This window comes from Saccopteryx leptura, chromosome 10, assembly GCF_036850995.1.
Source record: "Saccopteryx leptura isolate mSacLep1 chromosome 10, mSacLep1_pri_phased_curated, whole genome shotgun sequence".
Classification (NCBI taxonomy): domain Eukaryota; kingdom Metazoa; phylum Chordata; class Mammalia; order Chiroptera; family Emballonuridae; genus Saccopteryx; species Saccopteryx leptura.
The window spans coordinates 48,192,941-48,219,065 of record NC_089512.1 but is presented as its reverse complement, the minus strand read 5'-3'; positions in this window follow the sequence as shown (position 1 = coordinate 48,219,065).

Here is a 26,125-nt window from a genome sequence, read left to right as displayed (position 1 = left end):
CAGTTCTGTCAGCTGATCCAAAATGGTGGTGGTGTTTTTTTGGTGACAGAGACAGAGAGAGACAGGGACAGACAGACAGGAAGGGAGAGAGATGAGCAGCACCAATTCTCCACCGTGGCACCCCAGCCGCTCACCGCCTGCTCCCTCAATGCGCCCCACTCCCTGCTCAAGCCAGCGACCATGGGGTCATGTCTATGATCCCACGCTCAAGCTGGCGACCCTGGGGTTCCCAACCTGAATCCTGTGTCCCAGTCCAATGCTCTGTTCACTGTGCCACCACCTAGCCTAGCCCAGAATGGTCTTTTATGTTATTTTTTTTCCCTTCAGTACAGAATCCAGCCTAGGATCAGGCATTATGTTTAGCAGTCATGTCTCTTTAGTCTCCTTTAATCTGAAACATTTTCACAGTCTATCTTTGTTTTTTATGAGCCTTTGGGAGGAAAAAAAAAGAATAAAGCCCCGCTCCCTTTTATTTTAAATAAAATTCTCCTCATTTTGGTTTCGTGATGTTGCTTTTTGGTTAGATTCAACTTACGTATTCTTAGAGTACAACATAAGTGATGTGTGTTTTTTAGGGTATCACATCTGGAGATGTCCAGTTTATCCTTCTTAGTGATGTTAATTTGGGTCACCCTGTCAAGGTGCTATTCAATCCTTTCTCCATTGGATAGTTTGTTTGTTTGTTGCAATAGCAATTGTGGGAAGATATATTAAAACCATGCTAATATCCTCTTCATAACTAAAATTTCCCCCTAGATTTTGCATTCATTGATGATTCTTGCCTGGACCAATCTTTACTGTGATGGTTGCAAATGATGCCTTAACTCCTGCACTTTCTTTACATTTACCACTAAGCACTCAGCTTTCTACCAAAAGCAAGACCCTTCGCTTCTCTTTTTAACCATTCATCCATCCATCCACCCATCCCTCCATCCATTCAGCCTTCTGTCTGCTATCTATCATCTATCTGTCCATCTATCTATCATCTATCTACCTGTCATCTTTCTATCCATGGTATGGACTACTCATGGATTTTTTCCCCAATGGTTTATAATTCATTACTGTCTCTCTCTAGAATCCCCAATTTATTAAAAATTTGGCATGATCTTCTAATTTTCTTAACTTTTCTCTCCCATTTTTCACCTCTTGGTCTTTTAATTGTACTTTCTAGAACAGTTTCTCAACTTTATCCCTTAATCCTATATTGACTGTTTTTAATTTTAGACCTCATATTTTTAATTTCAAGAGCTTTTTCTTGTTTCTGACTGTTCTTATATCATCAATGTAGTGTATATTCTTGTCTCTCAGAATATTATAGAACCTGCCCTACATTATTATTTTTTTCTTTTTCTTTTCTTTTCTTTTTCTGTGACAGAGACAGAGAGAGGGACAGATAGGGACAGACAGACAGAAAGGGAGAAAGATGAGAAGCATCAATTCTTTGTTGCGGCTCCTTAGTTGTTCATTGATTGCTTTCTCACATGTGCCTTGACCCGGGGACTACAGCAGACTGAGTGACCCCTTGCTCAAGCCAGCGATCTTGGGCTCAAGCTGGTGACCTCAGGGTTTTGAACCTGGGTCCTCCTTGTCCCAGTCTGACACTCTATCCACTCACTGCGCAACCGCCTGGTTAGGCCTACATTATTTCTGTTTCCTTTCTCTGAGTTCTTTTCTTCCCCAGTTTATTTTTTGTTTTTATTATTATTTGTGTGCCTTTCATGCTGCAAGTGCTACTCAAGTGTTTATATTTGACAGATTATATTTAAAAGTGAGGCAAAGGCAGGGTTTGTTGACTGGTGGGCTTCACTGTGATGTGACTTGGTAGGACCCATTGAGATGCCCCTAAACGTCAGTGTCTGTAGATTGTTTTTCTCTTTAGGTAGCTTCTTCAGTGGAGAATCATTCAGTCTTCTGCTTGGGAAAAATTTTGGGAGGTGTGAAGAGAGTTGGAGGGCTGGTTAGGGGGAAAAGGAAGATTTAAGCTTGGATGCTGGAGAGCAAAGGAGGTGCTTTCATTCAATATTCAGCCACACCTTCCATTATGTTTAGAGTCCCTGTGCCTAGAGCCCCCCTCTTTCTATCTCCCAGTGTCCTTCAGAAAAATAAATTTCTGTTCTTGAATATATAGTAAAGGAGTAGTCTCTTGGCTGAGTGGAGTAATAGAGTGGATGTGGGGAACTAAATGTTCTTGGTACAGACTTCCAACCAGTCCTCAGCCCTCCCATCCCTAGGTTTACCTGATGCCTTCAATTCCTGAACTTTCTAAAGTTCTGTAGAATGAATCCCTTTTCATTGCCTTCTTTCATCTGTAGACTTGACTTTTAGTTTTTTCAACTCTACTAAGTCAGTGCCCACTGGTTCTTCTACTTTTCATTTTTAAAAATTTGTGGAATCTTACATCCATTATTATCTACTCTCCAACTGTAGTGAGTTTATGCCATTTTAAATTCTTATTTTGTTATTTTGATGATGTTTCAAAGGTACAGAGGTAAAGATATGGATTTAATCCAACTTTGTTAATGAGAATGTAAACAAAAATTTGAGTCAAGATGAGAGAAGCAAAGTCCTAGATTAGAACACATTCTGACCACCTGCACTTAATTCTTTCCAATACAAGTGGAAATGGGTCCTGGGTTTTAGTTTTGTGCACATAAGTGGTTTGTGATTAAGGAGGAAAAGGATCCTAAAGTATTAGTGTAGGGAGAAAATGTGATGTAGCTGCTCAGGGAAAGGTATCAAGACAAACTATTTTATCTTTTGTATATATAATATGTAAATTTGTATATCATCTGCACCAACCCACATGCCTTTGCAAGATGGATCTAGAAAATGGGGAAAACATTAAGAAAAGCCCAGTAATAAAGATCATCATATGGATATGATACAAATGATTTACAGTTTACCATTTATAATGACAATTCAAAAACAGCATCAGGTACAGGGATGGATTCAATAGGAAATTCAATCAGAAAACAGAACTTAACTTTCATGTGTTCAGTAACTAATTTTCAACACCTCCTATGTGCCAGGTACCATACTGTGTGCTTATTTCCTAGGTTTTCTTTGCAAGTTACTATTAATAGCCTCAGCAAGAGAAAATGTGTTTTTGACAGGCACATACAAACCCAAGTTACAATATGAATAGGGAAACTATGGTTGGCTCTATGCAGTAATAAAACTGGAGAGAGACTATAAAATATGGTCTGCCAAGAGTGCAATTTGACTTATGTCAGAAGGATTTGCCTAATAAAATAATACATAGGTATCAAAACCCCAGTATTTTATGATTCTATACTAACTGAAAATGAAGTGATTTGGCTGAATCAATGTTTATGTTTAAGTATTCACTTTTGTGTGTGTGAAACCACAGCCAGTTTTCAGGCAAAGTTTATCTTCTCCAACAGTGACATAGTGTAGGAAAAGGAAGGTCCATTGGTTGGTTCACTAGATAAAGAGGAAGAGAACCCATTTATTGTTCAGGATTTTCAACTTGACACTTTATTAAAAATTTACTGAGTTTTAGTTAAATTATATGTAAAAGAAGAAAAGTATTTTTTTCTTCATATCACACAGACTTTATTGTTAGTGAGAGGTGGAGGGAAGGTTTGTGGCACCCTCCACAATATACTGTTGAATGAAAAAAAAGAGGACACGATATGTACCATAATATCCAGTCTGCATTTAAAATGAACATTTGTTCAGATGTTTATAAGGAGGGTTTAGAAGTGATTACACAAATTGTTAAAAGAAGTTATATCAAATGTTCAGGCTATGTTTGAACAAATGACCATCTTTGGTTCCCAAATGTCATGTATGGGCAATGATGTGTAACAATATAAATGCTACTACTGTATATTACTAATGGGAGTAAAAGTAAGTACAACCACTTTGGAGAGCAATCTTGAGTGTCACATAAAAAATGAAAAATAAAACGTAATGAGGTACCATTTTGTAAACATCAGATCGGAAGCAATTTTAAAATCTTACAACGCTAAGTATTAACAAGCAGGTGGGAAAGCACACATGTGTATGCTTGATGTAGTGTAAGTCTAGAGGACCACTTTGAAGAGCATTCTGGAAATCTCTAGCAAAGCTGAAAACAGGCATATTCTGTGACTCAGGCATTGCATGTTTTCATTTTATTTCACCTCTTGGTGGATTGAATTACATTATCAGGTAGACTTTTCAGAAATGGTTTATCTCCAGGATCCATGCCTTTCTGAGGCTATCTGTTACTTGTATGTGGCCTGCACATATCTGTTGCCTGGATAACACAGGGTATAGAATTCTTCAGTCTAATCCCTTATCAGTCAAAACATTAAGATGTTGCTTCACTGATTTCAGATAAATGTTCCTGCAAACAAGTATGAAGCCAGCCTAATTTCTTTTCCCTGTGCAGGTGGTTTGACCACTTTTCCAGGAGGCCTGTAGGAATTTTTCTTTATCTTCACCAGCTTCACCAATACTCTTTGTAGTATTATTTTCTATTATTTTTCCCTGAAATCTTTTGATATGAAAATTGAACTAATAATTTCAGAGACATTTTTCTCTGTCTTTGACTTGGTTTTCCTCATGTTCATTCTGTGCCTTTTTATTTCTAAAACATTGCTTTGTCCTGGGACTGTGTTGTTTTTACCCTCAGTTCCTTTCCTTGGTATTTCCAGCTCTTTTTGGACCATTTTTTGACATTTTGTTATTTCATACTCTCCTTAATTTCTTCAAGAATGTGAAGAATATAGTACCTAAACATTTCTTCTCTTTTCAGGGTAAGTTATCTTCTGGTTTAGATTCTTCACTGCATTTATTTAGGCGGGGGGAGGACATGGTGGCTTTGGAGAGGAGACTAACAAATTTTTGCCAAGGTCTCACTTCAGCCTGTATTGCCTACTCATCTTCATCATAGCAATCCCATCCTTGTCACTTTTCCCCTGAAATAATGGAGGCAAATTCTCCTCTACTCCAGCCTTGTTTATCTGGGTACTATTTGAAGCCTCCACTCAGAACATGAGTTTAATACTGAAAAATATTAAGGGGTTGTGACTTTATTTTATCCTTTACCTGCTTGTGAGAGCAGGAAAGGGCTTGAGTGGACTGAAACTTGGAGTGGATGAAGTCATGGAGTTTTACCATCACTTTCTCTAAGGAGCCCTACATAAAGAGGTCATTCTGTTAAGAGGAAAGGGGCTATATTGTAGACAAATTCAGATGAGCCTTGAACAATGCAGGTTTGAACTGCATCGGTCCGCTTATATGTGGATGTTTTTCTTTTCTTAATGTTTATTTTGTTGATTTTAGACAGAGAGGAAGGGAGAGAGAGACAGAGACAGAAACATCAATCTGCTCCTGTATGTGCCCTGACCGGGGATTGAACCAGCAACCTCTGCGCTTTGGGACAATGCTTAACCAATTGAGCTATCCAGCCAGGGTGGATGTTTTTCAATGAATAGACTGGAAAACATTTTTGGAGATTTGCAACAATTTGACAAAACTCAGATGAACCATGTAGCCTAGAAATACTGAAAAAAATTTAAAAATGTATGTCACAAATGCATAAAATATATTATTTCTTCTTTATGATTTTCTTAATTACTTTTTTCTTTAGTTTACTGTGATAATACAGTAAATAACACATATAACATAAAATTTATGTTATCGTTAATGCTTCTGGTCAACAGCAGGCTATTAGTAAAGTTTTGGGGGAGTCAATGGTTGTTTGCAAATTGTTGACTGTGTAGGATGTTAGTTCACGGGTCAGCTGTAGTTAGGACATTAAGGTTCTCTTGAATTTCAGTGTTTCCCTCTTTCAGGGTCATCACGATGGTGAATTTTGTGTGAAAGCATTGGATGTTTCAGCTTTTAATTTGGTGTGTCTTAATATTCCTCTCTTCTAGCCATCATCCAGAGACTTTATATGCTGCTTTGAAAAACAAAACAAAACAAAAAAAGGCCTCTTTCACTTTTCACCTGGCCAAAATGAAAAAGAGGCAAATTCTGTGAGTTTTTCTCTTTTTTTCTTCTTTCTTTCTTTCTTTTTTTCTTTCTTTTTTTTTTAAGTGAGAGAAGAGATAGAGAGACAGACCCACCTGGCAAATCCTATCTTGGGCCAATGCTTGAATCAGCCAAGCTATTCTCAGCCTCTGAGCTGATGCTCAAACCAATTGAGCCACTGGCTGCAGGAGGGGAAGAGAGAGAAAAGGGGGAGAGGGAAGGGAAGAGAAGCAGATGGTTGCTTCTAATGTATGCCCTGACCAGAAATCGAACCCGGGACGTCCACATGGGGCCGATGCTCTATCCACTGAGCAAACCAGCCAGGGCTGAGTTTTTCTATATTAAGCTAATGATTTATTTATCTGAGGTTGAAGATAGGATTTTCAGTTATAAATTCTCTAACTTTTGTTATCTGTATTCTTAATCTTCACACCACCAAACCTCAGTGAGGTTCTCTGGAAATTTTTCTGCTTACTGATCGCCCTTACTACATTTCGCGAAACATCTGGAGGCTCCAAGGATAAGTTTTTCTGTTTCTGGTTGAAGATCTTGTTGAGTTTTGGGAGAGATTTATCGGTATCGCTTCCTACCGCGCTATTACTCTGACCGCCCTTACTACATTTCTCTCTAGAGCAAGTCAAGAGTCCTATTCCCTATGTGTTTTTTCAACTTGATAAAAATTTTTATTATAGCTTATGGTATTTCTTGATGTTTGTAGAATGAGATGGAGATTCTGGCATAATTTCAGTCTCAGGTGTATATCCTTTGCTCTTTTTACTTTATTTTGTACATTTGGCTTAATTTGAGGGACAAAATTATTTTGTGATCTTACATTTTAACTGCCAGCTAAAGGTCTTTCCAAGTTCATATTGTATATATTCTCTCTGTTGAGAATGTGATTGGGTTAAGTATAGAAGACTATTTACACTGAAGTTTTCTTTGGCAAATTGTACTTTCAAATTCTTATTTGAATATTATCAGCTCGTCTTCTTTAAAAAAATTTTTGTGGTCATCATTGCTATTTCTATATTCTTATTCTTATAGGCAATCTACACCCCAGAAGAAGATAAAAGATAGGATCTTTTAAACAAAATACAATTGATTGTTTTTAACTCTTGAAGAAAGGAGTAACTATAATAACAACATATTAGAGCAGACAGTTCTATTTAGGTTAGTGAATAGCATTATCTTAAAGTTACCTGTTTATTTGTAGTTTAATATACAAGTTTAGTAACAATAACTTTAATATCAATGTGTGAAGAAAAATGAAAAAATTTAATAACTTCTAAGATATTGTTATAGAAATCACTTTTTATAGAGTGATTTTTGTCAGTTTTTTAAAACAAATATAATATATTCTACTTAGATATACCTAACTTATGCTAAGTCTCACTCAAATATCAATAGAAAAATCAGAAAATGGCATAATAAGCCATTTGGAAAAAAATACAAATGGCCATTAAAAATTATGTTTACCCCATTAGTTATCAAATATATTTAAATTAAAAGATACCATTATTTGCTTATCAAATTCACAAAAATTAAAAAATAATTTTATTCTAAACATTGAGCTAAGTGTAATGAGACAGTTTGATATATTATTAAAAATTTGAAGCCTGACCATTAATGGCGCAGTGGATAATGTGTTGACCTGGGGTGCTGAGGTCCCAGGTTGAAACTCCAAGGTCGCGGGCTTGAGTGCAGGCTTGCCAGTTTGAGCATGGGGTCGTCAGCTTGAGCCCAAAGGTCACTGGCTTGAGCAAGGGGTCACTGGCTCCGCTGGGGTCCCCTGGTCAAGGCACGTATGAAAAGAAATCAATGAACAACTAAAGTAATGCTTCAAATCTCTCTCCCTTTCTTTCTCTTTCTCTTTCTAAAACAACAACAACAAACAAACAAAAACACCTTAAATACAATCTTAATAAAAATGTAACTTAAAAAAATTTTAAGGTTTTTGCCCATCGACCTAGAGATTCTACTGGCAAGAAACTATCCCAATGAAATAATCAAAGATGAAAATAAGAATTTATGTACCAGAACATTTATTGCACTGTTGCTTATAAGAAGAAAAATATTACCTGACCTGTGGTGGCCCAGTAGATAAAGCATCAACCTAGAATGCTGAGGTCGCCGGTTCAAAACCCTGGGCTTACCTGGTCAAGGCACATATGGGAGTTGATGCTTCCTGCTCCTTCCCCCACCCTCTCTCTCCCTCTCCTCTCTAAAATAAATTAATAAAGTCTTTAAATATTTTTTAAAAAGAAGAAGAAAAACATTGATAACAACCTAATGTAAGCACTAAAAGAATGCCTAAACAAAGTAAACTACTTAAGATAAAATATTATGCAATCATTAAAATTGTGTTTTGGAAGAATTTTAGCACCATGGGAAATATTAAGATGTAATATTAAGTGAAAGAAGTAGACCCTTCTACTTATGTTAAATATGACCTATTATGTACATAAAATAAATCTGGAGAGAAATACATCAAAATATCATCAGTGATACTATCTAAGTAATTGGATAGTTATCTTTGGTCATAGTTATCTTTTTCTTTAAATTTCATTATATTTTCCAAATGTTATTTAATTAAAAATTAGATTTTAATATATGTATTATATTTACATATGCCATACATAATATCTATATATCCACAACATGTCCCCAGAAAGTTAGGGACATATTAGACATCCCAACATTAACATGGCATATAAGGTCTTTCTCATGATATTGCTCACTCTTCTCAGATTTTTCCACATAATTTTATTCATGCTGAACTACTTGCAATCTTCCTGAATTTGCAGGTTTATCTACAGGTGCAGTTTTTTCCTTCCTGGAATGTCCTGGCTTGATTTCAACAGCAGGGACTTTCATTCCTTTGAAAGAAAGACTTGTAAGAACAAGACAGGACCTAACTTCTAGGGCATCTGGGGTCTCAAGCAAAATCCCAAGACAGGAACTCAGGAAGAGGAGAATAAGGGTAGAACTCCAGTTATCAGAATCAAAATATCAAAAAACACATTAAATTAGTAGCTGGAGCTACTTGATGCTGAGTCCTATAATGCTGGGCTCCAACATTCAATTCTCGTTTCCTAATTAGAGATGGTCATATTTTCATCTTAAAATCAAATCTTAAAGCCAAATAAAAAAATGACTTGGAATTATTGTATCATAAAGATAAATATCATTATTTATCTTCATGAGAAGGCATGATGAAGAATTTATTATTTTGTTAATTCTTACTAATCATCTACGTCAATCTGTCAAACTTCAGCTAAATCTAAGCTTCTCCACCTTTTTCACATCGGCGAGAACAGAGAAAATGGCATTTATATGGCACACAGAGGTAAATCCAAGAGGACACTTATGGACCTCAGGTTCTGCCCAGCTTCCCTTAGGGCTGAAATGATCACTATCTCAGCACACCTGGGACACATTCCCCTCACACCAACTCTGATCGACATCATTCCAGGCAGGGATAGATCTGGTCTGATTGCATATGTCCTCAGGAAAAGAGATCCTACTGCTCTTCCTGAGTTGAGTTTTTCCTGTGGCTATTTCTCACATTTTGCCACTTGAATAGCAGCCAGAGATCCCTTATTTTAAACTACATGCTAGTCTATATCACCACTAACATTTTTAAGGACTTTATTTTATGTGTATGGTCATGATTTCATTCTTTAAAGAAGCAATTTTTTGTCACACTTTCTTTTGTATAACACTTTTATCTAATTTATACTTTACATACAGTGACTAAACTATGATTTGCATTTTCACAGGTTGCTTAATAAATATCTTTTCTATCAGAAGTTAGTAAAATTCTACAAGTATAAGGTCTACCGGAAAGTTCTGTCCGTTTCTACCACAAGTTTCGATAAGTAAGCACGTTTATTTGGTGCATGTGTGCCTCTCTATTTTTATCACTTAATGTATACACACTGACGTAGCAAATTAACTAAAACAAAGTTGATTCACGTTAGTCTTATGTGTGAAGCGATAGTGTACCCATGGCTACTGATAAAGTTCATTTACGCCACTGTAATTTTTACAAATTTCAACAAGGAAGAAATGCTACAAAAGCATGTCTGTCGCATCCACCATATTCCCCAGACTTAGCACCCTCCAACTATCACTGTTTTTGTCCTTACAAAATTTTTTGAAGGGCAAAAAATTCAAAAATGAAGAAGATATCAAACAAGCACTGATTCAATTTTTTGCATCAAAAGATAAAACATTTTTCAAAAATGGGATATACAAATTGCCCTCATGCTGGCAAGAAATCATTAATAATAATGGCAATTATATTATTTAATAAAGTTTATTGATGGTAAGAAAAATTTATATTTTGTTTTATTCCAAAAATGGACAGAACTTTCTGGTAGACCTTATATATAAGAAGTAAATCAGTTAAAACAGCCAACAGTTATTTTATTCTGGTTGTGTGTGAAATGCTATATTAGATCCTTAAGGAAGGAACAAGGAACAAAAGAAAGTGAAGACATGTTGAGTTCGTGTGGACCATGATCTTCTGGTGTTTAATATTCATTGAAAACTGAGACTTATTTCCACTTTTCTTTTCTTTTTTTCTTTTCTAAATTGAGTAGAGGGGAGATAGACAGATTACTGCATGTGACCTAACTGGGATCCACCCAGCAACCCTGTCTGGGGCCAATGCTCTGCCCATCTGGGGCGATACTTCCAACTGAGCTATTTTTAGTGCCTCAGACAGAAGCTCCAGGGAGCCATCCTCAGTGCCCGGGGCTGATAAGCTCAAAACAATCAAACCATCACTGTGGGAGGGGAAGAAAGAGAGAAGGAGAGAGAGAAAGGAGAGAAGGAGGGGTGGAGAAGCAGATGGTTGCTTCTCCTGTGCGACCTGACCGGGAATCAAACCTGAGACTTCCACATGCCGGGCCAATGCTCTACCACTGAGCCAGCTGGCCAGGGCCAGTTTCCACCTTTCTTATTCTTTGCTAAAGGACTAGGCCTAAAAGTGTCTAGCTTAATTTTGGTGATCATATTTCAAAGAAGTAATGGATATGGTGAAAGGTATTTATATAGAAGCACTTTATAGATAAAATGCTTATATTTTAGGGAATAACATAAATGCTATTTACTTGGGTTTAATTTCTTTCCACTAAGAATAGAAAAATGGTGAAATATCTTTTGATTCTTTAAACTTGCTGATTACCTCAACAAGTTCCTACTAGGAGTGGTTGGTGGGAAGGAGTGGGAGTCTAGATTTTGGATTCATTGTTTTTTCTGTCCATCTCCAGTTCCGCCGTTCTCCAGTGTAGAAGTGTCTGTGCTTTAACTTGTATAATCATGTATTTTTTTTCTTCTACCAAAGGCTTCTTTAGAATGATGCATACATCCCTTGCACCAAAGCGGTAGCTACTGCTCTCTCCTTAGTTCCTGTTTTCCTGATAAACAATACTTAGTCCTAGTAGTGATAAAGGCAACCTGTGATTGCTTCAAAAAGAGGGTTTATAACAAAGCACACAGCTTACTCTATGCACCTTGAAGAATCTCTAGACCTAGAATGGGCAGAGCTTCCTCATAATAACTCTTTATCAGAAGCTTGTGATATAGGGGACCTGTATTTATTTTTTCAGTGCATATAATCTATGTTATTTGCTATAGGTTTACAGAATGGGATGTGGAGAATGGTTTTTTTTGTTTTGTTTTGTTTTTTTGTATTTTTTTTTTTCTGAAGATGGAAACAGGGAGAAACAGTCAGACTCCCGCATGTGCCCGACCGGGATCCACCCGGCACGCCCACCAGGGGGGGATGCTCTGCCCCTCCGGGGGGGTCACTCCGCCGCGACCAGAGCCACTCTAGCGCCTGGGGCAGAGGCCAAGGAGCCATCCCCAGCGCCCGGGCCATCTTTGCTCCAATGGAGCCTTGGCTGCGGGAGGGGAAGAGAGAGACAGAGAGGAAGGGGGGGAGTGGAGAAGCAAATGGGCGCTTCCCCTATGTGCCCTGGCTGGGAATCGAACCCGGGTCCCCCGCACGCCAGGCCGACGCTCTACCGCTGAGCCAACCGGCCAGGGCCAAGAATGCTTTTATAAAGCTATTTTCTTTCATATTAGTCAACATGCTTGCAGTTTGGGTAGCTGCCAGTAGAACTGAGGTGGGTCTTGTGTTATGACTTTATAGGGTAATCAGCTGGGTTTTCCTAGCCTGTGTGGATAACTGAAAGCAGGGACAGCCCACAGCCTAGTCACCCATGTATTTCTTATTTTAAAAATATATCATTTATTTGAGCTCAGCAACTATACTCCTAGGTATTTATCCAGGAGAAATGAAAACATATACCCACATAAAAACTTGTATACAAATGTTCATACCAACATTCTTTATAGTAGCTGAAAAAGAAAAGCAATTCAAATGTCCATCACCTAATGGATGGTATGTTCTACAACATGGAAGTGCTTCAAAAACATTATTGCTAAGTGAAAGAAGTCAGTTAGAAAGCACCACGGTTCCATTTATATGAAATGTTCCTACAGGCAAACCTATGGAGAAAGAAAATAGATTAGGTTGCCATGGCTGGGAAAGGGGGAGTAGCCGGGGAAAAGGGAACAACTGTTCATGGGTATGGGATTTTTTTTAAAGAGATAAAAATGGTTTACAATTGATTGTAGTGATGTTTGCACAACTCTGTGAATATACTGAGAACCACTCAATTGTGCATTTTAAATAGATGAATTATGTGATGTTTAAATTATATCTCAATAAAACTATTAATAAAATAATAACTCAATTATGACTTTTCACCCCATAAGTGTGGGCTGGGAATAGTAAATTTCTTCCAAAGAGTACAGTATAGAAAGGGGAGAGAAAAAAAGAGTCATTTCACATTGAAGAGACCTGACAAACGCTACTTAGGTGATTGATGTTAACCTGGAATGTTGAGAATGGCACTTTATTCCTATGGCCATCCTTTTCAAAACCATAATCCTAGTCTAAATATGGGAGAAACATAAGACAAATCCCAAACAAGAGACACTCTAAAAAACACCTGATTAGCACTCTTCAAAACTATCGTGGTCATGAAAAACAAAGGAAGTTTGAGAAACTTACAGCCAAGAAGAGCCTAAGGAGACATGATGACTAAATACAATATAATGTGCTGGATGAGATCCTGGAACAGAAGAAGGACATTAGGTAAAAACTAAGAAAATATGGCCTGACCTCTGGTGGCGCAGTGGATAAAGCGTCGACCTAGAATGCTGAGGTTGCCGGTTCAAAACCCTGGGCTTGCCTGGTCAAGGCACATATGGGAGTTGATGCTTCCTGCTCCTCCCTTCCCCTTCTCTCTCTCTCTCTCTCTCTCTCTCTCTCTCTCTCTCTCTCCTCTCTAAAAATTAATAAAAGTAAAAAAAAACTAAGAAAATATGAATAAAGTATATACTTTAATAATAGCATACATCAATATTGGTCCATTAATTGTGACAAAGTAACATTAATGTAAACTTAATAACAGAAGAAACTGAATGTTATCTAACTTTCCTTTACCTCAATTTCCTTATCTCTAAAATGGGAATAAATAGTATCTACCTTATTGGTTTGGGGATATTTTAAATGATTTAAGCTATTTTACGAATAATGCTTGAACAGTATGTGACAAATGTTAAGTGCTCAATAAATGTTAGTTATTATTACTACTATAATTACATTCTTTTAGATATTTTATTTTAAAATGAGAGAGATTTTTAAAAAATCTACCTGGTGCAATTATAAGGCTGACTGTTTTATAAGAGCTTCCAAAATGCTGCCCTTTACAATATTTATTAAGTGCCTGTTCCAGAGGGAAGTGATAGGGAATTGAATATTTAGGTACATTTTTCTCCATAACCATCTATGTTTCCGATGGAATTGGAAGGAAGTGAAAAAACATAAATAACTAAGGGAGAGAAGCCCTGGCTGGTTGGCTCAGTGGTAGAGCATTGGCCTGGCGTGCAGGAGTCCCGGGTTCAATTCCCGGCCAGGGCACACAGGAGAAGCGCCCATCTGCTTCTCCACCCCTCCCCCTCTCGTTCCTCTCTGTCTCTCTCTTCCCTTCCCACAGCCAAGGCTCCATTGGAGCATAGTTGGCCCGGGCGCTGAGGATGGCTCCTTGGCCTCTGCCTCAGGCGCTAGAATGGCTCTGGTTGCCCCCTGGTGGGCATGCCGGGTGTATCCCGCTCGGGCGCATGCGGGAGTTTGTCTGACTGCCTCCCCGTTTCCAACTTCAGAAAAATACAAAATAAATAAATAAATAAATAAGGGAGAAAAACATGAAGTCAATACAATATATTAAATTTAGAATTAGTAGAGGACAAATAAATAAGAAATTTGCTGTCACCCTCCCCTCAACAAAGAATCTTATGCCAGATCAACTAGATAGCAAAATTAATTTTAATTACAGGGTTTTTGTTGTTTTGTTTTGTTTTGTTTTTACTATCACATTTATCTGACAGCCATCCTAAAAAACAGTAAAATCTCAGTAGGAAACTGCACAGGGAATGCTAAATACAGAAGCGGCAAGGAATACAATTAGTCCCCAAATTAAAAACACGCAGCTTAGAAATGTTACATGCATATAAAAGGTCAATCATACCGTTGCCCAAAATACTGAGTGCCTAGCTAAATTTGAATTTCAGATAAACAACAAATATATTTTTAGTGTACATGTCTCAAATAATGTGTGGGACATACTTACAGTAAATAATTATTTATTGTTTACCTGAAATTTCAATTTAACTAGGTGCCCTATATTTTTATTTATAAATCTGGCAACTGTAGAGTAGCCATGGATAATTATGCTTTTCCATGTTTTTAATATTTTCTTTCTTAAATCACATAAGAAAATAGAAGAAATTAACAGAAATGTTTTTTAATATCTCACATTTTCTAAGCAGTAATTCTATAACCCATAGTGAGAATGCTTTCTTTTTATCAAAAGTCAGACTCAGAGGGAAAAACAACATGCTAAAATTTCAACGATATATATTTAAAGAAATAGAAATGTATCAAAGCACCAGCTTCTTCATCTAAATTCAAGAAAGAAAATGTTTTAAATAATAAGTTATAGGTTTTGATGAGAGAAAAATGTATGAATAAATAAAATTGAAACAGAGAGGAAGAAGAGCAGACAGAGACAGATGGGAGGAGGCATGTAAACACGTAGAAAAAGACAAATGCGAAAGACAGAGGAGGGGGTAAAAGGAAGAGGAGAAGAAAATACAAGAATTTATTATCATAGGTTCTGAGATGCGAATCAGAGATGGCACAGCGCTATCCGGAGGCAACCGACCATCTTCCTGTGATAGCCAGACAGACAGCACAGCGGGGGTTTGGGATGCCATAGAGCAGCCCAATCAACTTCTTCCTAAGGACCAGAGGCAGTTAAACTGAGGGTTGGATGTGGTGATATTTTGCCTACTCTGCTGCAAAAGAATTCTTTGTTTTTGGTTTAAGAGATTATTAGAAATGAAGAAAAGAAGGAAGAGAAGTAGAGAGGGAAGGAGAGATAAAGAACGGAGAGAAGGAAGAAGTCTTCCTGGGAGGGAAGACAGCAGGAAGGAAGCTTCCCAGCTTTCTCTGTAGTTATGTGTAATTTTTTTTTTTTTATCCATCTCAACAAAAGAGCGACTTTTATCTTTTTCAAAAAAACGGACGATCTCAAGTTTAGCTTGGGAATTAAATCAGTCTCTTTCTTTCGCGCGCGCGCACACACACACACACCATGAAGATTTAGTTGTACATTAAATTGTTACCAGGCGTAAAGATTCACATTTTGAGAAAAGAGTTTGAACTGCTATATTTTGGATTATGCAAAAAAAAAAAAAAAAATTAAAAATGAGCCTTACCAGGTGGTGGTGCAGTGGATAGAGCACTGAACTGGGACGCAGAGGACCCAGGTCGGAAACCGCGAGGTTGTGCGCTTGAGCATGGGCTCCCGCCCTTGAGCGCAGGCTGACCAGCTTGAGCGCAGGGTCGGTGGCTTGAGCGTGGGATCAGAGACATGACCCCATGGTCGCTGGCTTGAGCCCAAAGGTCACTGGCTTGAACCCAAGGTCGCTGGCTTGAGCAAGAGAGGTCACTCGCTCTGCTGTAAACCCCCCCCCCCCCCCTCCAATGAAGGCACATATGAGAATGCACTCAAGAAACAACTGAGGAGCTGCAAGGAAGGATTGATGCTTCTCATCTCTCTTTCATCCTGTCCGTCTGTCCATGTCTGTCCCTCTCTCTGTCTCTGTCCCCCCCCAAAAAAAATTGAAAGTGATATAATAGCATTTTGCTGAAGATGAGGAAATTAATTTCTATTGCATGTCTCTTTTTTAAAAGCACATGAATATGAAAATTTTAGAGAAAAATATCCTTTTGTATCATTGAAACAAAATATGAATATTGTCCTGGTTACAAATGTGGACATATCAAAACTCTTTCTAATATGTGCCCCATTTCTCTCCAGTTATCTGGAAAGAAAAGTCCTAATATCAAGAAACAAGGATGGTAAGAGTAGTGTTTGGGTTGTTTAATTTAGAAAGAAGGCTGGATAATAGCCAATAAAGTTCTTGGCTTTAAATAAGATCTTGGTGACATGTTTCATTTTGATTTCTGAGATTAATTAATTATGGGAAAAATCTTAGAATTTATTTAAAGGGTCACATGGGAAAAGTCATACACCAGTTGAGGGGGTTAGTCTAAAACTGAGGAGTTCCAAGATAGGATGACTGGCATGTGGAAAATTACTAAGAAACAAATAATGGCTAATGTTCTTGTTTTCCAAATTAGAAAGGAGAAATTATTTTTGATACCACTGCAGAGATCATTAGAACCTTTACAAACTTTTTTGGTAAAGAACTTGGTGCACAGTGAGTCTGAGAAAGTTTTCTGAATTGTTCAATGTTGTATTTCTAGTACCTAGCACAAAATGATAGATTGCCTTACCAAACCTATAAATGGAAGACAGCAAATTCAAGAGCAGCTTCAAATTGTGATAAATGGAGAAACTGGAAGATTAATGAAAAGGTTCAATAAAGAAAGAAATACAAATCATTGTACTAGTTTGAAACTGGTTTTAGCAACTTAGGTTCCTTATCATTTGCTAAGATTACTGCAAAAAAGACTGGAAAAATGAGTACAGTTGAAGCATCACGCTCTAAAGAAACCCACAACACTTCTGTTGAAATTTAAAAAGCAAAGGTGAAGACTTACTTTTGTTCTCCCTTTTATCTATGCTTGAGAACAGTTTCACATACTTCACTTGCTTTTCAATTTTTGTTGTACACAATAGAACATTTAAGAAAATTTTCCAAAAACAAAATTTTTTTCTTTAAAAAGAAATAAGATATGAGCAAAATATCTAGCCTAAAGAGCTAAATTTTAGCATGTCTTCTCAGTCCTCTCTTCTCATTAGTCTGAGGTTTTCTGCAAAGATAATAAAAATAATGGCAAAGTCACATGTCTGGTCACACACTCATTCTTTTTAACTTCCCTCTTTATTTCATGCCTCACTTCTATTAGAATTATTTTACAACTTCTGATTATTTTTAAGTTGTACTCATAATGGCTTCCAAAAAGTCATACTAATTGTGTTTCATATATTAATTACTGCTTTTGCCAGAAAAAAAAATCTATAGCCATGATTTAATTCCTTTTTATACCAAATGTCCCTTGCCTAATCTGCTAGTAACTCCAGATTTTGCAGCTTTCCACATATATTGCTTCACATTTTCTTGTGAAAAGATCACTTTTTTTTTAGAATTGTCATTATATAAATATTATTCTCACAAAAAATACTGCTAAAGCTAAATTCATCCTTCCAAAGTGCATCAGTTTAGGTAAACATTCTCAAATACACAATGTTCTCTGTTTGGTACAAGTAATAGTTTTGAAGAAAATAATCAAGTAATTCTCAAAACTTACAAAGTAGGTAGCTATAGTTTAATTCAAAATCATCAAATTTCAATTAAAGCACTGAGTTTTATTTTATAATATCTACTCCTCCTCTTAAAACTGATCAATGTAATAAAACTCTAAAAAATACCTTATTACTAATAATTACTAGCTCATTGATTTTATCATATTCATGCCAAGAGTAAAACTTTCTCTTTTGTGTGTAGTAGTAAGTAGAAAAGTGGACTTTAATTCTTTTTCCTAATTTAGGAAGACCATTGATTCATTAACTATATATTTTTGGTGCTACATCAGGATACAGGTACAGTTAGTTCCTTTCTAGAATTGTCTGGACTGTTCCATGTTTTGATCCAAAATATACTTTATGTTCCATAAATGAGAGAAAGAACTTGGAGGCCTGGATTATTTTACAAAAGTAACTCTTAAAATTCTTTGACAATATTCAGTGTTTTACATATTTTATTCATGTTTTCATAATCAATGAGATACCCTTCCCGATATTTGACTATTTTGCTAACTATAAAAAATAATACATGAATTTCTAAAAACAGAAAATATCAAGAAAAGAAACACTGCCAATATTCCATACCCCAGAGATAAGACCTTTTAACAACTTGAAGCATCGTCTTCAAGTTGTTAGTCAATTTTAAATTTTATGAAAGTTTTGAATCTGCTTTTTAAATAATATAGTACAGGTTCTTCATTTTCAACTTTCTGAGATGGAAAACAATTTTGCTACTGTTTCTCCTTGAAAATAGTCCAGGATTTGATTATGTGAAATTGACCAGGGAGGGGGGTAGGATTCAGTAATAAAAACATCTGTTATGACAACAGAGAAAAGTGCATAGCAAAGGGAGTCAACCTAAAGATAATTTGTGCAAATTGACGATGCCCCAAATACATAGCACAAAGCTTAAATTGCTTTGAATTTTTGCAGATTTTTTTGGAGTTAGTACTTAAATTTCACCCTAATAGTCCCTCTAGATCCTTTTCAGTATTTCTTTGTCTGAAAGGTTATTTGTGGGCTTACTCGTGTTCAGAAAAGTATTAGGGTATAAGAAATGTTTGTTTGTTTTAGTATTCTAGGTTTAAATAATTCTAGGTAATTAATAATTCTTATAAATTTTCCAGTACCTTTTTGGTTTGAATAAAATGATGGCAAATAAATTCTTCCCCTCAAAATAATCACAAGTAATAATAATCAAGGCCTGAGATGTTATAAAAGTATTACCCTTCTATCATGATGTGTATGGGGTCCCTAAACTGTTATATTTCAATATGTAATCATTTCTGAAGACAAAAGTTTACTTCCTCTAAAAATTAAACAAAGAAATATGAAGTCTTATCTAAGATTGAAATTGGGTGATGTATTACAAGATCTCAATTTTGTTATTATTTTTAAGACAGTTCTCAGTTTGGATGGGTGCTAAACAAGCATGTTTATGACTTCCATCAGCACTCAAAATAGTATGCTTTTGTTGGTTGGTTTTGTTTTTTACTATCAAGCCCCTGTGCTGAGTGCCTGAGTGACTTAAACTTAGAAATTTTCTTCACAATTTTTAATTAAATGTATCAAAATGACAGCACATGTTATAGTCTTTGCTCTTTTTGTCCATTAAATTAGCTAATTCTTTTAAAGGGGAATATTTTGTAGAAATCTAGAAAAAGAAATAAAGGGATATCTTTTGCCAAATATAATGGAATAAATTGTGATTATATTTTTGTAAGTAACTTGTAGATATATAGTAAAATTTTCTAATAAATATTACTTGATTTTTCAGGCAATTTGCTTCAGGCATTACATTCTCTCCCACAATACAAAAAAAGTAATGTCACAAAGGTGAATTCTAAGATACATATTGACAATAAAGGGCCGTAAGCACACAGTGGGCAAAAGTCCTAGCAAACTTGAAAAATATTTAACTGAACAATAATGGAGCAATGCCAAATGCTAAAAGTCACCAAAGATAATTTTAATTGTTGTAGATATAATGGTGTTCAATGACAGCTGTTTTGGAACAAAAAGGTTATTTCCTGCCAATTTCAGTAAGTTTTCTCCTAAAATAAACTCTCATTGATTGTTAAAATTACCAATTGTCCTTAATGGCAAATGGACACCAAAGTTGGCTAATTACTTTGAATATAGAGTCACTCCTACATGTTGATTTGTAAACACTATCTGGAGGAAAAATTAAAAGACATAATGTAGCCCAGTGTTATTTCTCCCTATGGAGATATTACAGGACTCTTATGTAAGAGAAGTAGTTGAAAAAAATATCTAAAGCAAAAAAGTACTTACGAACTGAATGTTGCAACTTTCCCAGTAAGCACAGCTTCCTCTCTCCTTTCCCCTCTCTTTTTTTGGAAATGACAAGAATAAGCTTTTTGAAAAACTATATTTTGCTAAATTATAAATAAAAAATGTATAATTACTTAATAAAAGAGATTTAACTTATTAGTCAATTAAAATTTATTTTGTGATCTGGTCTAATACTACTAGAATAAGCTACTTTGGATTTTGTGTTTATTTATACATTAAAAGTATATTTTTAAGTTTATTTGAACCAGGGTTATTATTTTTGCATTACGGTCAGGGCCCAATGCTATTTTTTTGGTTTTATAAATTTAAAAAAATTGTATTGACACCTACTTGAGTAAAAGTAATATAGGGAAATATAGAAATAAAGAATTCCTATTCTTAAATCTAGAGACACAGTCATTCAGTTAATTTATTAATGCATTTTATTGCTTCAATTTTTCTAATTAAGAAAATGAGAATGTGTACATTATTTTCAAAATTAGAAAGTTTACAAAAAGGTAAAGAATAAGACTTACTTTGAATACATCCTACCATCCAGAAATTACCACTGTTAAAACATAAGTTATTTTTTTCTGTACTCTGTATTTACAAATATATTTAAACATGATATAGATACTGTTCTGTGTTTTTAAAAAATTTTAGTTACCAGTTTACAACAATGAGGAAAGAACTGAAATTTTTAAAAAGAACTCTCATTAAGAATACCCATTAATATTTAGATATTTAAGATTTTTTTCTTTGATTTGGTTCTATTTCCTCCTTGTGGGATCCCAGTATTAAATTATATATGCTGGCTAGGTGGTATTCCAGTATTTTCTACTTAAGTATTTCTTTTAAGAACACTTGGTTTTAAGCAAAACACTTATTAATGCCTTTCATGGATCAAAATAATGCGTAAAATTTATGTTTTAAAAGATTAAAAGGTAAAATTTTCTATGAGGCTTAGTCTTCGCCAACAAGTAATTAAGCATGGAGGTAATTTAATATAATTATGAGTATTTTGCCAGTCAAAAGTTTTAGAACCTAGTCATTTTGTTCCACTCTCTTTTGCAGAATATACTTCTACAAAATAATAAATTTATTCTGTAGTAATGCTATACTGATTTTAAAAAGATAGATCTATAATGCTCAGACATGAAAAGATCTTGTTAAATGAAAAATTCACAGAACCATTTTTGTCTTTCAAATAATTCATGCTAAACAACTATGAAAGTTTGTATGCTAAAGTACATATGTACTTCTATATGTATGAAAATACACAGAAAAGAGACTAACAAGAAATGCCTCAATCTGGGAAGGGAAGTGGAAGTGGGGGCACTGTGAGTGAGGAACTTTTACAATTTATTCTAGATACTTCTGTATTCCTTTCAACAAAAATAATTTCATATATTACTAGTGTAATTAATTTTAAATGGAATAAATTAAAGTGATATAAGATCATATCATAATTTATATTGGCTCTTTTTACTACTTTGAATTCTAGTCATCTCTGTAACCATCGAATCTCCTCTAAGAAGGCTGAAAGCTCCCAGAGAAGATGCACGCATTGTACTTTGCATTTTCCCCACAGCCCTGACATTAGTGCCTTGATACAGTAGGTCCTTTATGTGTCTGGAATGTATAAAATCATGATGTAGACTGTGATTTAGAAGTTGCTAGTCTACCAGAGCAGCAAAAATATTGCCTTATGGAGAAAAATCAAACAAAGAGCTCTGGTTATGGATTTCATTATAAGTTCTTTAATACAAAAAACATTGAATAATACTGTATTGCCCTTTTTAGTATAATTACTAGAAGCTCAGTTTAATAAATTTTAACCACACTTGGCATATATTTTTGAAAGTAAGATCTGGGAGAACTGAAAGTAACTATTTCTAGTACCACTGTAGGATCAGCTAAGAGCTTTGCAATGGACACCATGTTTTCTGTTGTGAAAGAAAGAACTCTGGGTACTCACTGGAGCACAGCAACTAATGGAAGTAAAGATATTCAATTTTATAATGTGAACATAGGAAGGAAGAGTGTTAAGGGAGCCTATCCCTGACTGTTAGTATTCTCCTTGAAACTAGATAGATATGGCCTAGTTTAATACGGCAAGTGCAGTTGTGAGTTGTACAATTAAATAGAGTCAGTCTACCTCATCATTATTGTATTAATAGATTCCTAAGTGAGAAAAGACTGGTGGACATTTATTGCAGGTGATTTTTTTTTTATAAAACATAATTATGAAGTACCAGATAGCTTTATTTATTAAAACTGACAGTTTCTTTCCAGATCTATTCTGATCCAGCCACAGAAATAGAAGTATCGCTGGAAATGTATTGACCCCTTCGTTCTTGAGACTCTTTTATCTTTCTTTTCACTGTCTCTTTCTCCTTAGATACATTAAAATTAGATGGAAACTTTTCTCATCTTAAAAAAATAAAAACAAAAAACCCATCTTTGTTAGACTCAGTGTACAATCTACCTTCTTTCCTTCACTGATTGACATCTCTAAGAGCCATCAGCATTCATTATGTGTATTTTCTCACTAAAACTGGTAACCAGAAATGACTAAGACACTGGACTCAGGAGTTAGGTAGAACTGAGTTATCTGTTACAAACTAGTTGTTTGACTCTGGTCAAGGTCTTTCTGTGTCTCAACTTACTTGTCTGTAAAATTTGGATGATGATATTAATAATACTATATTAATAATATCATATTACTCCCTGGCCCTGGCGGGTTGGCTCAGTGGTAGTGTTACCCTGGTGTGTGACTGTCCTGGGTTCAATTCCTGGTCAGGGCACACAAGAGAAGTGACCATCTGCTTCTCCATCCCTCCCCCTCTGCATCTCTCTCTTTCTTTCTCTCTCTCTCTCTCTCTCTGTCTCTGTCTCTCTCTCTCCCCCTCTCTTTTCTCCTCCTGCAGCCATGGCTCTGTTGGTTCAAGCTTTTCTCTGTGGGCACTGAGGATGGCTCTGGGGAGCCTCCACCTCAGGTACTAAAAATAGTTTGCTTGTGAGCATGGCCCCAGATGGGCAGAGCATAGGCCCCAGATGGGGGGTACCGGGTGGATCCCAGCCAGGGCACATGCGGGGGTCTATCTCTCTATATCCTCATAAACAAACAAACAAACAAACAATACTTTCTGACCTCAGAGGGCTGTAGCAAATATTAAACAGCACTATGCTTTACTTGTAGTAGGTGCTCAATAAATGTTTCCGAATAACATGGCTTCTGCCTCCATCTCATCTCTCATCAGTTTGCCAGGCCAATTTTAGTTGACTTCTCTATGGCATTGGAAAGAATTTTCTACTTTTCTTTTGACCTTCATTATACCAGACCATTTCCATTTTTTTTTCTACTTCTCTAGCTTCTCCTTCTCAGATTTCATTCATCCCTTAAAATTTCATTTTTCCCAGAGATTTTTCCTCAGCCTCTTCACTTTCTTGCTCTCCCTGGCAATATTATTCACATAAGTGGGCTCAGTTGCTCAGTAAACAAGACAACTCCCTGTTGTATTTCCTTCACAGACCCTTTTCCAAGACCCCTATCTACAGGAATAGATAGTCAACTGTCTGTGGACATCTTCACTTGGTTAACCTCCACAAGCACCAAAAACTCAACATGTCTCAGACTGAGCCCATCAACTGCTCAAGTTAGAAACCTGAGCATCAGCTTAGACTCATGTTCTGTAGTGCAAATGGAGTTTCTTTTGTTTATTTTTGTTTGTTTGAAAGGCCTTAGATCCCAGCCCTGGCCAGATAGCTGAGTTGGTTAGAGCATTGTCCCAATAAACTGAGATTGTAGGTTCCATCCCTGTTGGGGCACATGCAAGAATCAACCAATGAATGTATAAAGTAGAACAACAACAACAAAAAATGGCCTTGGATCCTACCTTTTAAGTATATGGCTTAAGTAGTATGGCTACATTCTACTTGTCCTTTAAAATTAAGCTTAGTACTACATCTTTTGGAAGCCTTCTCATTAACCACCCCCCTCCTCAACCAGAGTTAAATTTTTCTCCATTCTATGTACCCCCACAGCAACACGTGATGGCACTTTCATAGCACTTACTGCATTGTATTCCACTTAAAAAAAAAGTTTGTCTCCTCTACAGGCCTATGAGACCTCTAAAAGCCAGGTTTTTGTCTTTCAGCCTAACACAGTGTATGGCAAAAAGGATGTACTTAACAAGAATTTGAAAATGAACCTACAGTAGTAGTCCAGTGTTCAGCTTGATTAATTCCACTGCTATTTCAAGCATACTATTAATAGTCTAGAATTTAGCTTGATGACTTTACAAACAACTTAAAAAATATTAAATCTGTTCCAAGATAAGTAAGAGTTAACTATATGCTAGAGTTCAAGGGAGCCTTGCCAAGTCAATAGATTACTTGGTGTTTACTGAGTACCAACTGTTTTCCTCAAACACTGAGTATGTTTACTATTTCCATTTCTTACATTTCTTACTGAGAGTAACTGGAATTTAACTTGTGTGTGTGTGTGAGAAGGAAGAGATTCTTTGGTGAGGACAGCATTTTAAATGATGGCCCTTAAATACTTGAAAAGGCAATTCTCTGTCTTGATTGAGACTTGGATTCTAATTCACATAATAGAAAACAACATTAAAAATCTGGCCTTAGGCCCTGGCCTGTTGGCTCAGTGGTAGAGCATCAGCCTGGCGTGCAGGAGTCCCGGGTTTGATTCCCGGCCAGGGCACACAGGAGAAGCGCCCATCTGCTTCTCCACCCTTCCCCCTCTCTATCTCTCTCTTCACCTCCCACAGCCAAGGCTCCATTGGAGCAAAGTTGGCCCAGGTGCTGAGGATGGCTCTGTGGCCTCTGCCTCAGGTGCTGGAATGGCTCTGGTTGCAACAGAGCGACGCCGGAGATGGGGAGAGCATCGCCCCCTGGTGGGCGTGCCGGGTGGATCCCGGTCGGGCGCATGCAGGAGTCTGACTGCCTCCCCGTTTCCAACTTCAGAAAAATACACACACAAAAAAATCTGGCCTTATATTTTGAGTTCTAACAAAATTTTTCAATTTACTACTTCTGACCTTTTCATTGTAACAATGATTCTCAAATTTTAATATGCATAATAAATATATCCGAGTCAGGGAAGGAGAGAAGGAACCAAGATTGGGAATGATAATGTGGATTTGGCATTATTATTAAAACACCACAAATACTTCACACTAAAACATGCAATTATTAGTTTGCCAGAATTCTGGGATTTATCTTAGAAATGGTCACTAATTATATTACTTTTTATAGGTGAGAGGAGAGGGGATAGTGAGGCAGACTCCTGCATGCGCCCTGAATAGGATCCACCTGGCAACTCCTCATCTGGGGCTCATGCTCGAGTACTGAGCTATCCTCAGTGCTGGGGCCAGCGCTCAAACCAATTGAGTCACTGGCAGTGGAGAGGAAGAGGGAGAGGATGGGAGGGAGAAAAAAGCAGATGCTCTTATGCTGTATGCCCTGACCAGAATTGAACCTGGGATGTCCATAAGCTGGGCAACACTCTATCCACTGAGCCACCAGCCAGGACCACATTTTTTACATTAGGTAATTTCCCTTCTTTTCCTACAGGTATAATTGAACACATGTTAAATTCCATGGTTAGCCCTGGCTGGTTGGCTCAGCAGTAGAGCATGGGCCTGGCGTGCGGGGGACCAGGGTTCGATTCCCGGCCAGGGCACATAGGAGAAGCGCCCATTTGTTTCTCCACCCCCACCCCTCCTTCCTCTCTGTCTCTCTCTTCCCCTCCCACAGCCAAGGCTCCATTGGAGCAAAGATGGCCCGGGCGCTGGGGATGGCTCGGGCGCTGGGGATGGCTCCTTGGCCTCTGCCCCAGGTGCTAGAGTGGCTCTGGTCGTGGCAGAGCGACGCCCCGGAGGGGCAGAGCATCGCCCCCTGGTGGG